The sequence below is a fragment of the Heterodontus francisci genome, chromosome 2 (genome assembly GCF_036365525.1).
Source record: "Heterodontus francisci isolate sHetFra1 chromosome 2, sHetFra1.hap1, whole genome shotgun sequence".
Lineage (NCBI taxonomy): Eukaryota > Metazoa > Chordata > Chondrichthyes > Heterodontiformes > Heterodontidae > Heterodontus > Heterodontus francisci.
In genome coordinates, this window is record NC_090372.1 from 175,165,427 (window position 1) to 175,180,618 (window position 15,192).

The 15,192-nt window shown below is 45.5% G+C and overlaps 1 protein-coding gene across 2 annotated transcripts in view; it reads left to right on the forward strand.

Annotated features, from left to right (window-relative positions):
* apbb1ip (amyloid beta (A4) precursor protein-binding, family B, member 1 interacting protein) overlaps positions 1–15,192 on the forward strand; it is a 156,288-nt gene that overhangs the window by 31,570 nt on the left and 109,526 nt on the right. Inside the window, exon 1 of one of the 2 annotated variants that reach the window (XM_068013912.1) lies at positions 10,840–10,943. The exons of the other annotated variant lie outside the window; for it this stretch is intronic. The gene's annotated coding sequence lies outside the window, so the exon portion shown is untranslated. Of the gene's footprint in view, positions 1–10,839; positions 10,944–15,192 lie in introns of those variants that run through there. 2 annotated transcript variants of the gene reach the window in all.

Below are 15,192 nucleotides of genomic sequence, written 5' to 3' on the forward strand. Positions count from 1 at the left end.
GAATTTGCTGGGTTTAATCACACGTGTATATCATTCAGCAACTTGTGGCAAGGAAAATATACCCCGTGAATTACAATTCACCATAGATTGCTGGACAATTTGAGCTACTTCGCAAAAATGGCAGCTCACTCAACCTTGCACACTAATTGCCAATTAAATTCACCGCAGAAAGTTAAGCTGGTAAATAACAGTTTAAGTACCCATTTAAAGAGGAGATTTATCTTCCTGGACTGCCACTCGATCTCCCCAGCCCAGAACAATTAAACTGTGAAGTATTATTCCTACAGGTGGTCAATTGTAGTTAGAGATTATTAAGATTTAAAATTTTAATGTTTTTAATTGTTTTCTTACTTTTCTTTTCTGTCTCTTTTTCTCTCTCTTAATCTAATCTTTCTTTTCTTCTCTTTATTTCTCATTCTGTGCTTGATTTGACACTAGCTCACCCTCCTTTTCTGTTGTTCCTGTTTCTTTCTCAATCCTTAAATCTAATTGGTGAAGGAGATAAGCTGTTGAGCCCATCATTCACTTAAGTCCCAGCTGCCCTCCTGCTGTTGCCTTGCCATTATCAGCTTATATTTCCAGCAACTTATAGGGCAAAGATTTTCAAGCTGAAGGACAGGGGAAAAGTGTAACTAACAGGGTATACTGCAAGTGTTCCACTCCAGCAAAAACTTATAAAGTGGGATATGGTTTGTAAATGTTCCTACAGCTGCTACTTTCACCAGACTGACCTTCAATGAGTTGAACCTCTCTTGGATGGTAGCATGTAGTAGGGCAGTGGACTTCACGCTACCCAAGCCACTTGGCACACATCTTGGAAGGCAATGCAGAACCTCCATATGGATTTGCTGCTCTGTTACTATCGTTCTCTTCATAGCAGGTTCCCTGAGATCATCATCCATTTGTTCTGCAGCCAGGGACTGACATGACTGTGTCTTGACTCAACTTACATCAAGCTCTCTTTCCACATCTATGACTTTTGGCTTCCTTGTGCTGTGTCAGTTCCTCACCTACATTATCTGTATTTCCTCAAGTTGTGTCTCTGGGCTTGTGTGTGCAAATACGATGATAGTGGGGTATGTGAGTGGTCGCCAGTGTGGCCAGAGGTAGGAGAAACCAAAAAAGGTCCTGCTCTTCAGTAATGTTCTCCATTGGCTCTTGACTTGCAGACCCTAGAAACAGTAAACAGTATTGTTAACATTGTACTTGAGTAGTGTTCCATCTTAATAAGTACTTTGTGAATTTCTTAGATGGAAAGCAGTAGCTGATGAAGAAATTGAAAAATATATAGAAACCTCAAATACGAAAAGCTATATGTTCTGATCAATCCACTGAAGTCACATTGACTCTCAGTCCGGAATTTTACATGGTGGCGGAGGCCCACCCACCGGCTGAAAAGTCAGGTGCGAGCCCGCCTCTACTGGACCTGGAAGCTACACAGTGATTTTGCATGGCCCAAACCCTTGATGGGCCCCAGGCAGGACTTCCACCCCTCTGAAGCAGCAAGTCCTGCCTCCAGGAGCTGCTGGCCAATCCCAAACCCCGCCAATTCCAAAAGGTGAGTGGGGTTTCAGGCCTCGCCGGGGAAAATCAGCTGGGCCCCAGCAAGGGGGTTGGGGTCGAATAGGATGGTGGGGGAGCTGCTTCACTGGGGCAGCTTGTGCTACAGGGAGGGGCCTCTGTAGGGCACAGGTGCCTGATCAGGAGGGCCCCCAACAGCCGCAAGGAGGCCGTCAGGTTTTACTGGGTGGCTTCCCTAGGTGGCAAAGTGCCCAGTTGCTGATGATAAGATACCAGTGGCTGTGGGAGGAGGCCCTTAACTGGTAGTTAATTGGCCACTTAAGGGCCTCGATTGGCTTGGGGCAGATGGGTTGTTTTCAACCTTGCCCACTGTTTGTAAGATGGCATTGGGGTGGATAGGTGACAGGAATGGCACCCCCTCCCACTCCCCCCCACTATCTCCCACTCGATTTTATGCCCCTCTGCCTCCAGTCCATTCCTTGTTGAGGGGGAGGGGTTGCGTAAAATTTCGGCCTCAAACCTTCATCCCCAACTACCAGGCTAGAGTGGACATCAGTTATAACCATTACTTCCTATTCATGTGGTGTCAAATTCCGAATGTTGACACATCCTTCCCCAATAGCCTATGTTCCCTAGCACTGTGCACTGTCTTCCCTTGCAGGGGGAATGCATCATGTTAATTGGCTGCAGCAGTCTCCAGATCATGCAGTCTCAAGCAGTCAGGATTCATACAATGAATTGTAGCAATGGTAGGTGTAAGGGACCAAGGGCCTCAAATATGTGATTTCATTGTGTGGGTAGGTATAGCACTTAACAGAGCCAAGTGACTTTGCTTCTGGAATGAGGGACATGAAACCCTAAAGAGCAATGTTTGTCCATTACGCTTAGGAAATGCCTATGTGCTTTTCTGTGATCATTTATCGGCCCTGTTATTCATTTGAAAACCCTGTTTTTCATTTGAAAACCCTGTTTACCTTTGCTGACCTAGTGAAGTTTCTAAACTTCTTCTGACATTGCAAGGAGTTGCTTGGGGTTATGGAGGTTATGGGTTATGACAGCTGCATCCACCTCCTTCCACATGACTCAGCTGTTGCATGTGATGGCCTCTAACGTGGTTTCTCAACAGTGCAATCTCTCTGTTCTCTAACCTGTCTCAGTAGTAGCAATTCCACATCAGCCTCTGAAAAAATAGACACCTTTTCCTTTCTTTGGGTCCAGTTATTTCTTTTCCAAGAACCTGCTCCGCCCTTTAACTGCCTGGAGTTCATTAAATACAGAAGTTGTGCCTGTGTTCTTCCCCTTTACTGAATCTTCTGCATTGTGTTGCTGTCACTGACCCTCTCTATTGGTGAGTTGTCCACTTTTGTCCCACTAGCTGAAATTAGCTGACCGTGGAATGTCTGATAGGGTCAGCCTCCTACAGATTTTGTGGGCGTAAATTCTGCTCCAGCACAAGCAGAGTGGAGCAGCATCCCGGGAATTTCCAGGCTTTTGTCTTTAAGTTCATTATGTTTTATGTCTTACCTCTCATTCCATTTCAGTTCCTATTTGTGCACTTTCAATGCAATTTTGTTCAGGGAGACCTTCCATAGCAAAGCACAGCTTCCCACAGCGCACCAACATACTACAAACAAAAAGATTACTCCAATTTTCCCACAAAAGGACTTGTTGATTGCTATATGTATCTCCATATATTTACACACACACATATATATATATATATATATATATAAAGGATTATTACATTCGATAAAGTTGATATACATATGTGCATATGTACAAAGACCTGCCAATATAAATAGTGGGACTCCTTAACCTCTGTTCTAACTTCCTTCCACAATTGACAGCTTTTACCCATTCAAGCCTGGTGTCACCTAACCACTACTTTCTCAACTGCTATTCTTGTCAATCATGTTGGTTTTCTGCACTCTGGACCTTAGTTATTTACCTAAATTTGTCAGCAAAATCAAAATGACAGAAATGTTAGCAGTGGAATTTGATGTCACAAACACACTTAAACACTGGAACAAATGGAACTGAATTTATTTATTTTTTGAGAGCGGAAAATGAGTCTCGTGCCAATTGAATGAGATTTGACAGGTCTTTATTCTTGTTAATCTCGTAAAAGGGCTCAGAATGGAGACCAATTGCTCCAGGTCTTGGGAAACAGTCACCAAGTGCATGTAACATGATCTCCCTCTATTGAAGCTGTCTGAACATATATAACATTAGATCAAAATCATTTCCCAACAGGCTTCCCTAACACCCATTAACTATCACCATTCCCACCAACAATAATCTCGTGCCTAACCCCTGCAATATTAATTTAATTTGAAGTCCTGCATCTGGCCTGAAAGCTGTCTGTTTGATGTGATAGCTGTTTCTCAGCCAGCTGTTAGTGGAGATGAGAAGGGAATGTAACCAGAACATGCAAAGGTACAGCCAGCGGGACAGGAGACCATCTTTGCTGACGTCACTAATTGCCCTGTACGGTGTTTCATTTGAGGAACCAGATTGAAGAGTACCTCAGTTAAAAGTCACAATGAAGCCCTGATTTTAAGCTGGACGGTGGGGACGTTGGGACAACCATCAGACTCACTCTGGCTTACCAGCATGAGCCCATTTCATTTTAACTCATTTAAATAAGTTAAGCCCCACTCCCACCCAATCCTAGTGTCAATGATATGGCAGTGGCAGTCAGGAGCGGGTAAGGGAAGCAAGGTGCTGCACCCTGGAAGAACAGTCCCTGGCAAAGTTAAGTCTGAGTACATGGAGGGGGCATCTGAGGTGATCACTGGGCCCCAGAAGGAAACCTTTAGAAAAAATCAGACTAAATAAGCTTGCCTTTTGAAAGTTGATAATGCAATTTACCATAGAAAAGTGTGAAGTGATGCATATTGGAAGGAAAAATTAAGAGAGGCAATAAAAGCAAAGTGTTGCAATTTTAAAGGAGGCGCAGGAACATAGAAACCTCAAGGTTTGCATACACTGAGCTGGAGTTTTGCTGTGGGGGTGGGAAACAGAAGTCGGCTCTGTTTCCGGGTCCTGAGTATCCCCCCTTGGGGGAAACAGTAATGGGCTCCATGTTTCACAGGGGAAACCCCTTAATTATTATGGGGACAGGTTTGATAGCCAATTAAAGGCTGCAGGGCTGTGGGGTAAAGGGAGGCCAGTCAACTCACCACGACAGCCATTACTCTGGCTGCCATTTTACAGATGAAAAGATCACAGAAAACTTGAATTCCACAATGTCTCAGCAGAGGCAGAGACCTTGAACCAGGGGCAGGGCATCCACTCGACTTTCAGATGTGGAGCTGGAAGTCATGCTAGAGGCTGTGAGGAGGATGAGGGAGGTCCTCTTCCCAGATGGTGGCAGGAGGAGGGCATCTACCCAGACAAAGCAGGCAAGGATTGACATCACTGCCACAGTCAATGGAAGAAGTGTGGTCAGAAAAACTTGGATCCAGTGTGGGAAAAGGTTCAATAACCTGATATGCTCTGGGAAGGTGAGTCCTATCTTCAACCCTCAGGACAGACCTCTGGGTATTCACCCTCCAGCAGACAAACAAGCAGAAGAGCCTCAGAGCACATGCTGCTCCTGAAAATGGGAGGGGTGTGTCCACAGGCCACTTACTGACCCCTCAGAATGGCTCTGAGCCAGAGTGCTGCTGAGGACTTGTCACCACTTATACATGCACCTTCTAATGAATAGAAGCAGCTGCCATTGGCCATAGAGGGTTGCAGTGCCTTATCATGCTCACTTTTGTCCTTGCAGGAGTAACAGACACATAATGCCTGAGAGAGGGCCCAAACAGGTGGAGGAGTTCCCTACCTTCAAATCATCACACCCATGGAGGAACGAGAAATGAAAATAGCCAGTATTGTGGACCATGGGGAAGTTGGCCTTGGCAATATGGGCATTCATGGTGGAGATGGAGATTCGAGAGAGCAATGCACTCATTAAGGGAGTGCATTGAACTCTATCCCATCTGACAGCATGCCATATACTGAGTTTCATTGGGAAGCCTCAGAACTGTAGAGGCTTCCACTCTCCAAGGCAAGCTCTCATGATCACTTCTTTGTATCTCCCACAGGTACAGATGCCGACCCGAGGAGACCTTCTCCCTCACCATCACTTGACCATGAGGAGCAGCAAAGCTCCAAATAAGCACCGTCACACCTTACATGCACACCGTCCTCAGCACATAAACACTCACCTTGCTGGATCCTCATATGCATTTCGATAGAGTGGCACTGGGTGAGGAGCACAGCACCAATGTGCAGGGGGAGATGTCAGAGGCAGAGGCAACTGTGGGCAGTCCCCCTTGGAGGAGGGAGGACAGACACAGCCTTGCTCAGCTGGTGCCTCTGCTTGGGGCCCTCATAGGGGGGTGAGTAGCCATTTCTTCAAGGGATATCCCTTGTTCCCTTGAATCCATCCACAGAGTTTGGAGTAAAGAGCTGTGGCAGCCTGGACTGGTAGAGGATGAAGGAGTCATGGCGGTTGCCAGGAAAGAGAGAGCACACTTGGAGGAAGCTCTTGTTTTGGTCACAGCCTAGCAGAATGTTGAGGGAGAGGAAGCCTTCTTGTTGATGGAACTCACTGGCCAGTTAGTCAGTGCCTTGATGGCCACATGAGTGCAATCGATGATGCCCTGCACCTGGGGGAATCCAGTGACGGCAGCAAAACCCACTGCCCTTGGTGTCAGTGAGGCCCCATCTGTCATGACCTGAATGTACTGCCCAGCTCTGGTTAGCACCGCAGCCTCACAGCTCCAGGGACCTGGGTTCAATTCTGTGTACTGTCTGTGCGGAGTTTGCAAGTTTTCCCTGTGACCGCGTGGGTTTTCGCCGGGTGCTCTGGTTTCCTCACACCGCCAAAGACTTGCAGGTGATAGCTAAATTGGCCATTGTAAATTGCCCCTAGTGTAGGTAGGTGGTAGGGAATATGGGATTACTGTAGGGTAGTAGAAATGGGTGGTTGTTGGTCGGCACAGACTCGGTGGGCCGAAGGGCCTGTTTCAGTGCTGTATCTCTAAATAAAAAATAAATAAATAAATAGAGCAGCAGTGACCTGCGAGATGCAATGGTGTGCTGCCATTTTCAAGATGCCACCAAGGTTCGCAGCTGATGCTTGGAGGGAACCAGATGCGAAGAAGTTCAAGGCCACAGTGACTTTGACAGCTACTGGCAGAGCATTCCTTGTGCTGTGAGGTGTGAGGTCTTAATGTGATGAGGGCACTGATATCTGTGACCATCTGCCTGGAGAGTCATGGTCTACTGCAGCACTGGCTCTCGGTCATCTCCAGATTTCTCCATCTTCAGCAGTAAATCCGATGCTGAAGGTATGGCTTCCATGTCCTTCCTGCCTCTCATCCCTGTCTCCTGCCATCCTGATGCCCAGGGCTCCACCCTTCCTGTGGAGGGTGTTGCTTCGCCACAGCCCCAAAAACTGAGAGCCCTGTTCCCACTGACAGCTGTTGCATTCCTTGTGCTCACCGATTGCAATTGGCAGCCTTGCCCCCTGCTTTTATGCCCCCACAATGCCAGGAAGGTGTTGACCCTCTGCACTGCCAGAGTGCTTACTACCCACTTTCCCCACCACCTTCCCTGCACTAATGGCACCTGTTTCCCAATGGCTGAGTTCCCTGCTATGCTGTTTGCCTTTTTATGGGGCCCAGATAATTCCCTGGGGCAGCCATGAATGGCTTCCCACTGTGTACCTGCCTCCATTCACCTGGTCTGCCCCAGACAGCCCATGCAGCCCATGTGCCCCAGAGAAAATCACAACATCCACCATTAACAAGCTCTTAATGAGCTCCTTAACCACCTTAATTGGCCTTCATCATAGGTCAGGCAGGATTACTGGTCTGCCTACCCCCACCCTGGTGAAAATGGCCAGTGCTGGGAATAGTGTCGGGAAACCAGCATGCCAGTTGGCACTGGTATTTTAGAACCCTGCCCTTCTCCATGCACACCCCAACAGGCCCGAAAATTCAGCCCTAAATCTTTGAAGGTAGGGGGACAAGTTGATCAAGCTGTTAAAAAAAGCAGATGGGAATCCTGGCTTTATAAATAGAGGAAGAGAGTACAAAAACAAAGAAGTTATGCTAAACCTTTATAAATCACCATTAGGCCCCAGATGGAGCATTGTGCCTAATTCTAGGCACAACATTTTAAGAAGAAAATCAAGGCCTTTGAGAGGGTGCAGAGGAGATTTACTAGAACGATACCAAGAATGAGGGACTTCAGTTATGTGGAGAGTCTAGCGAAGCTGGGATTGTTCTCCTTAGAGCAGAGAAGATTAAAGGAAGATTTAATAGAGATGTTCAAATTGATGAAGTGTTTTGATATTGTCACCAGCAGACATAGATTTAAGCTAATTGGCAAAAAATCCAGGGGGAAGTTTAAGAGAATGTTTTGTGCAGTGAGTTGTTTCAATCTGGAATGCACTGCCTAAGAGGGCGTTGAAAGCAGATTTAACAGTAACATTGAAATAAAGAATTGGATATATCCTTGAAAAGAAGAAATTCGCTCGACAATGGGGAAAAAGCAGAGGAGTGGGGCTAATTAGATAACTCTTCAAAGAGTCAGCACAAGCATGATGGGCTGAATTCTGATTCTTTCCAGCTAGGTTTTCTTGAAGGTACCAGCATCAGGAGTCGACTTTGCTGATGCAGGTTAAAGTGTTTTTGGGGTCTGAATGATGCTATCAGGCCCTTGCCAGCTCAGCAGCCCTAAATAGTGTTGTTCTTCGCCGGTGCTAAGTCAGGCCTTGAATCCAGATTACACTGTTGGTGGTGTAAATTCACCCTTAAATAAATAAAGCTTGGCAACTTCATTGTTCAATTTTACTGTACAATTGCTTGTGCATTGTCTGCAATTTTAATAGAACTCTTAACCCCATTAAAAGTCAATTAATGTCCCTTAAAATAACAGACAATGCAATGTTGAGCTCAAAGCTTTTTATTATTTTTTCCAGATCCAAGGGGCTGAATTTAGTACTGATGGCAGAGGTCGCACCGCCAGGGTCAAAGGTTGGGCGAGGTGGGGTGGGGGTGACCCCTCTTTGGCGGTCAGCGGGACCTGGAATCGCATCTTGTCAGTGGCAGCCAATTAATTCCCGTCCCCAAAGGCTCGTAAAATCCAGCCCCTTGGACCTTTCATATTTTGTACACTCATAAATCATTGTTTAATCAGATTTCATTTCAATGACATATGCATACAAAATTGATAAGGGTAATTACAAAGGATGGGAAAGGTTTTTTTATTTATTCATTGGGGGGATATGGATGTCGCTGGTGAGACCAGCATTTATTGTCCTTAAGAAGGTGATGGTGAGCTCTCTTCTTGAACCACTGTAGTCCTTGAGATGTAGGAAGGGAGTTTCAGGATTTTGACCCAGTGACAGTGAAGGAACGGCAATCTAGTTCCAAGTCAGGATGGTGTGTGACTTGGAGGGGAACTTGCAGGTGGTGGTGTTCCCATGCATTTGCTGCCCTTGTTCTTCTAGGTGGTAGAGGTCACAGGTTTGGAAGGTGCCGTCGAAGGAGCCTTGGTGAGCTGCTGCAGTGCATCTTGTAGATGGTACACACTGCTGCCACTGTGCGTCGGTGGTGTAGGGAGTGAATGTTGAAGGTGGTGGATGAGATGCCAATCAAGAGGGCTGCTTTGTCCTGGATGGTGTTGAGCTTCTTAAGTGTTGTTGGAGCTGCACCCATCCAGGCAAGTGGAGAGTATTCGATCGCACTCCTGACTTGTGCCTTGTAGATGGTGGACAGGCTTTGGGGAGTCAGGAAGTGAGTTACTCACCACATAATTCCCAGCCTCAGACCTGCTTTTGTAGCCACAGCATTTATGTGGCTGGTCCAGTTCAGTTTCTGGTCAAATGTGACTCCCCAGGATGTTAATGGTGGAGGTTCAGCCATGGTAATGTCATTGAACATCAAGGGGAGATGGTTAGATTCTCTCTTGTTTGAGATGGTCATTGCCTGTACTTGTGTGGCACAAATGTTACTTGCCACTTATCAGCCCAAGCCTGAATGTTGTCCAGGTCTTGCTGAATATGAACATGGGCTGCTTCAGTATCTGAGGAGTCACAAATGGTGCTGAACATTATGCAATCATCAGCGAACATCCCTCTTCTCACCTTATGATGGAGGGAAGGTCATTGATGAAGCAGCTGAAGATGGTTGAGCCTAGGAAACTACACTGAGGAACTCCTGCAGTGATGTCCTGGGACTGAGATGATTGGCCTCCATCAACCACAACCATCTTCCTTTGCGCTAGGTAGCAGAGTATTTTCCCCCTATTCCTTTTAATTCTAGTTTTGCTAGGGCTCCTTGATGCCATACTCGGTCAAATGCTGACTTGCTGTCAAATGCAGTCACTCTCACCTCAACTCTTGAGTTCAGCACTTTTGTCTATGTTTAGACCAAGGCTGTCATGAGGTCAGGAGCTGAATGGTCCTGGCGGAACCCAAACTGAGCATCAGTAAGCAGGGTATTGCTGAGCCAGTGCCGCCTGATAGCACAGTCGATGATCCCTTCCATCACTTTGCTGATGATCAGGAATAGACTGATAGGGCTGTAATTGGCTGGGTTGGATTTGTCTTGCTTTTTGTGGTTAGGACCTGGGCAATTTTCCATGTTGCTGGGTAGATGCCAGTGTTGTAGCTGTACTGGAACAGCTTGGCTGGGGGCATGGCTAGTTTTGGAGCACAAGTCTTCAGTACTATTGCCAGAATATTGTCAGGGCCCATAGCCTTTGCAGTATCCAGTGCATTCAGTCATTTCTTGCTATCGCGCGGAGTGATAGGATTGGCTGAAGACTGGCAACTGTGATGCTGGGGACTGCAGGAGGAGACCGAGATGAATCATCCACTCAGCACTTCTGGCTGAAGATGGATGCAAATGCTTCAGCCTTATCATTAGCATTGATGCGCTGGGCTGCCCCATCATTGAGGATGGGGATGTTTGTGGAGTTTCTTCGGTCCTGTCAGTTGTTTAATTGTCCACTACCAAGATAGCTCAAGCCACCCAGAATTAATGCAAATGTAGTTCCACTCCATTCAGTAGCTCTGCAGTGCAAATGCATAAACTCACAGGGCAACAGAACAAGATTCAGCAATTTCTGTATGTGGTTAAAAACCTCTGAGTGCGACAAAAATACGTGAGCACATAGTCACCATTTTAACTAGTGCATTCCAGAGGAAAATCAGTCACAATAGCAAAAGTCTGCACTGCATAGTACAAAGATATGTACTGAAAGATCAGACAGTTCAACAGATCATTTTACAACTTGACTTACGTATTGCAAATTCTAGCATATGTTGCAACATTAACAGACATTTTACTGACTGTGCTTTGCTGGATAGTTTCATTTAAATTGCTGAAAGAGAAGAGCTCGAGGGAAGCTGAACTGTAAGTCATCCAACCATATTGATTATAAAATGTGTTTTTGACCTTGATATGAAATGTGTATAATCTAATTTCTGCAAAATAATTTAACTTCTACATAGTGCATTTTGAATGATTTTTGAATGATCTTTTACATGATGTTACCAGTTATTCCCACAACCTATCTGAAATTGTCAATCTATGGACCAAGAGCTGTAATAAGTCCTTATAAACACAATTTCACTAGAGAATGGGCTGTATATGTAGACATTGCATGCAGGAATAATTGCTCCATATATTGTTATATAATGCAATATCCCATTTTGTACTCATGTTGACTTTTTGCGTTAAAACTATTGAACAGAACTGAACACAGTATTCAACAGTGGGCTAACCAGGGCAGTATGTAGCTTCAACATCATGTTTTATACTCTGATGAGTTGGCAGTATAGCTCAGCATTCTTTTTACTTGGCTGACTGCTTCACTATAATGGCTGGACATGACTGTACGGAAGTAATGCCTCCTATAATGGGTGGGGCGGTGCTAGTGCCTTCTCTAGAGATTGCTTCGGAACTATTTTTCGTTCATCCTCTGTTTGACTCTATTTGCATCCTTAAGGGTTCTCAATTAACTTACCATTGCTAAATTCAGATATGAATTACGTCATCTGGTTTCGCTCATACACTGGGTCAGAAAGCATTCAGAAAGCAAAGGCTTCTGACCTATGTTCCTATTCATACATTACATTTTCCAGCTCAGATATTATTTAGGCATTCTAATTTTATATTAGGTTAATTAAAATATTGTATTAGCACGATCTTTCTTTTTGCACTTGTCTATTCCATCCCTTCACCTAGTGACTTGAGCTTTTTGATTTGATCTGGTGGTCTGTACCAAACTCTCAGTCACTGACCCGAAACGTTAACTCTGCTTCTCTTTCCACAGATGCTGCCAGACCTGCTGAGTGAATCCAGCATTTCTTGTTTTTGTTTCAGATTTCCAGCATCCGCAGTATTTTGCTTTTATCTCAGTTACATCTGTTCCCTTTGCCCTATACATTTCCAGTCAATCTAAATCATTGGGAACCTTATCCTGTACAGTAGGTTTTCCATTGTCTTCTTTCAGACCCGTTTTTTCAAAAAAATCGCAAGTTAGTTTCACAGCTGACAGGTGCTAACATCGGGAACAGTGGTTACCCAACTTCGGACAGATTCGGAGTTTTCCAGCAGGCTTTTTAAAAAAAATCTGAACCTGCCGGAAAACCCCAAATCTGTCTGAAGTTAGGAAACTGCTGTCCCGATGTCAGCAATGGTCAGCTGTGAAACTGACAACGTGAATACTTTTTAAAAACTGACCAACCACAAAGCTGCTGTATAGAGTACTTCCACTCGCTGCAGCTTGGAGAGAGAGAGCGAGGGGAACAGAGAGATAGAGTGGAGACAGAGAGAGGGGGAGGCAGAGAAAGGGGGCAGAGGGAGAGAGGGGGAACGGAGAGAAAGAGGGGCAGAGAGAGAGGGAACAGAGAGCGAAAGAAGGGGAGCAAAAAGAGAGAGAGAGATGGCAGAGAGGAAGAGGGGAACAGAGAGAGAGGGGGAACAGAGAGAGAGGGGGCAAAAAGAGAGAGAGGGCAGAGAGAAAGGGAGAAGGGAACAGAGGGAGAGGGAGGAACAGAGAGGGGGGACAGAGAAAGAGGGAGAAACAACACAGAGAGGGGAAAACACAGAGAAGGGGGACACATGGAGAGAGAGAGACAGACAGGCAGAGAACAAGGGATAGAGAGTGATCAAGATCACTCCTGACAGATGGAGAACTATCCAGAATACTCCGCATCACTACAGCAAGTGTGCGGGCAAACATTGGCTACTTGTGCAAGCAAAAAAGTGCCAGGTGTCTTGTTAAATCAGTGTCCAACATAGTGATGAGAAAATAAGTCAATAAATGAATCTTCTCATTTAAAGCTTCTTCACAAAAATGGACATTTGCTGTTGTTTTGATTAATAGTGAGATAAATTTTTGATGCCTTTATTTTTCCGAAAATGTCTCACCGGCTCCCTATGTAAGACAAAAATTGTAATGTGGCCCTCCCCCACGCTAACAGGTTGGACAACCCTGCTCTGCAGCCTGTTCTTTGTGAACACTGAACTCTTCTATGTTCTACTTTGGTCATGTTTCTGAGGTGCCAAATCTAGGGGTTTAAGATGGATGATAGGTTGCAATCACAGCTTAACTTCCATGCTTGCTTCACTAATGGTGAAAAATCATCAAAACCTCAGAAAAACCACAAAAAGAGATGCCTCCAGATTATAAAATACAGAAGCAATTTGATAAAACACACTTATATTTTAAAAATCAGATTTATGAATGCTGGTATTCAGGTGCTGACCTGGTGGGAAGTGGGCACACTAGTGTAGCAAAGTCAGAAGAGGTGATAATGTTCCCACAATTTTGCAGCACCTGCCAAGAATGTGCAATTTTCTGGTCAGACCGCACTTTGAATATTGAATTCAGCTTTAGTCACTAAGAAACAAGACAAATATTCATCAGTGGATGCAATGCAGAGAAGAGTCACAGGCCCAGTGTCAGGGGTCTGAGTTATAAATAAAATCTAATGAAATTTGGGCTTTTCAGTCTGAAAAGGAAGCATCTGTGAGGTGACCTTTTGGAGATATGTAAAGTTGTTAAGAAAATAGAAAAAGTGAATCTGGAATATTACTTTGAAGTAAACTGTGGGAATAGAACTAGGGGAGCACGAGTACAAACTAGTAGAAGATAATTTTACCCTGATATCAGGAAATTCTTCTTCTGACAAACTGTTAAACATGTGAAGTAAACTTCTCGATAGAAGAATGGTAACCCTAGAATAATTTATGAAGCAATTGGATGCCAAAATAGGAATTAATAGGATCTTTGGGTGGATGAATTAAAATGGGCTGAATGGCCTTCCTTATCTGTAATTATCTTGTGAACCTAACTGATGCATGGCCATTTATTCACACCCAGGATGGGCTGCAGAGTTGGCACATATCTGTCACTAGGCATTTGTTTGTTCAACCTGAAACACATCAAGCTTACTCCACTGCTTGTACTAGTGAAAGAAAGCACATGCAAACTATCCTTCCATTAAGTGGGTAGATATAGCACAGCTAAATGGAGAGAGAGTTTTGCTAATGCTGTAAATGATTGTTTGCTTTTTCAACATTTTATGGAGAGCATCACCAAGGAGGGCACTTTTATGGCTGGATTTTGTGCAGGAGGCAGGGTTCCTGGCTCCAGACCAAGAAGTGGGGGGGAGCCCTGTCTCTACATTTTTTCTGACCGCTGGCGCGATGCTGTGGTCTTTTGAGTTCAAAGTTTAAGGAGGCAGGATCTTGTCCCTTTAAACACTTAATAGGGATGGGAATCTCACCTCCAAGAGCTGCCAGCCAATCACAGGGCCGGCATTTTACAGTATTGGCAGCACCACCAGGAACGGTGGCCACTGCCTGTACGGCAGAGGCCTTACATCCAGGGCCAGTGGTGAAACCCCGCACCAGAGATAAGTGAGGCGGGGGTCGCCAAAGCCAGTCCAGAAGACCCTGGCGAGGGGAGGTGGGGGGGATGGGTGTTCAGTCCGGCGATGGGGGGAGCTCAAATATTCCCAGTGGGGGTCCTCCATAGGCCACAAATTGCGCCTAAGCCCGCAGGGAGGCGTCTCATTTTCCAAGGTGTTCTCCCCGCGTGGCGGAGGCCCCCCCCCCGCCCCACCCGCCACTGGTAAGATCCCAGCGGCGACGGGAAAAGGTCCTTATTTGGCCTCTGGGTGGGAAGGCCGTCGTCGGCCTATTCCGCTTCCGGGAGAATCGGAACTGGGATTCCCGGCATCTGGTTCTGTGGCCAGCGATTCTGCCTGATTCTCCGGCCCCCCACCCCCATCATGAAACCCACAATTGGAATGAGCAAGAAAATCCAACCCAAAGTTTTAAAAAGTGACTCCATGATCCTGCACTCCTGGTAGGGAACTTTATTTGCAAGGAGCACTGATCTGAGAATCAATATTACAATTTTGCAGTCCTATCTCCAATCTGAAAACATGCTTCCTTGCTGGGAGTAGAGAATTACGGAATCAATTCTTTATTACAGTTCTATACAACAACTTATATTTATAGAGGAACATAGGAACAGGAGTAGGCCATTCAGGCCCATCTAGCCTGCCCCACCATTCAATACGATTATCCACTTCAATGCCTTTTTACCACACTTTCCCCATATCCCTTTATGTCACTGGTATTTAGA